Source organism: Hippocampus comes, unplaced genomic scaffold (genome assembly GCF_001891065.2).
Source record: "Hippocampus comes isolate QL1 unplaced genomic scaffold, H_comes_QL1_v1.1 scaffold33, whole genome shotgun sequence".
NCBI classification, from domain to species: domain Eukaryota; kingdom Metazoa; phylum Chordata; class Actinopteri; order Syngnathiformes; family Syngnathidae; genus Hippocampus; species Hippocampus comes.
The window spans coordinates 848,859-849,821 of NW_017804842.1; the positions used below are offsets into that span (position 1 = coordinate 848,859).

Genomic DNA, 963 nt, shown 5'->3' on the forward strand with positions numbered 1-963 from the left:
TTTTTTTTTTTTGCTCACTCGCGTTCTTGAACAAACTGCTGCATAACAGGTGAATTTGGACCAATTCAATTTTTTCTTGTAATATACTATTTTTTTTTTTACAGATTAACACGTTACAACATAAGAAAAAAAGAAAAAAAATCCACAATTTTTTTTATCAATTTCTCTCCGTTGTAAATTTAAACAAATACAATAAGACAAAGTATTGTAAAGCAGTCCAATGTTTGGTTTCTAATTTTTATTGTTATAAGCATGAAAGGACACAGAAAAAACGTCTTTTATTCATGATATATTTTCTAATTCATCCGCCTATTATTCACTTGTGGGAAGTATCATCTTCAAGTATCAGAATCGGCATTGGTCTGGAAAAAAAATCCAAATTATTATTTCCATTTCCCTTTTTTTTTTTTTTTTTTTAATGTTTTTTTTTTTTTTTTGCCACAAGCAACTTTCTGACTGTACGGTCACAAACAGGGGGCAAAAGTAAAACGGGTGGGCCTGCTTTTTTTAAATCGCTGCGCACATCTCTCACTTTCCTCGCATTTACCTTTGCCCGCTATTCTTTGCCTTTCCTTCTCCCCTGACATTCAGAGTGTCTGTCGCCCACCTGGGAGGAGAGCCACGGTCGCCGGTCCTGCCGGTGCTGCTGCTGCTGCTGCTGGAGGAGGAGGAGAAGGAGAAGGGGGAGGAGGAGGGCGGGTAGCGGCGGTGGGAGGAGGCTGGCGGGCCAACGAGCTCGCTTCTTCGCAGCAGCGGCAGGAGCAGGAAGGATGGAGGCAGAGGAAAAAGGCCGCTTCTAAGCCGTCCGCTCAGTCGCTCGCCGCCGGTCTGGGAAAGGAAGCGAATGGGAACCATCCGGGCCGCCCGTTTGCTGCAGGTAAGCATCTTTGAAGCCATTCTTCCGATGTGAACGCCTTCTCGCGTGGGGGTGCGGCGGAAAGGGCACGGATGGACGCTGGGGGG

At 45.1% G+C, this 963-nt stretch overlaps 1 protein-coding gene across 1 annotated transcript in view; it reads left to right on the forward strand.

Annotated features, from left to right (window-relative positions):
* Nucleotides 1–561: 561 nt before the first annotated feature.
* The window catches only part of kcnj6 (potassium inwardly rectifying channel subfamily J member 6), a 5,518-nt gene continuing 5,116 nt past the window's right edge, over nt 562–963 (forward strand). Inside the window, exon 1 of the mRNA XM_019873633.1 lies at nt 562–877. The gene's annotated coding sequence lies outside the window, so the exon portion shown is untranslated. The remainder of the gene's footprint in view (nt 878–963) is intronic.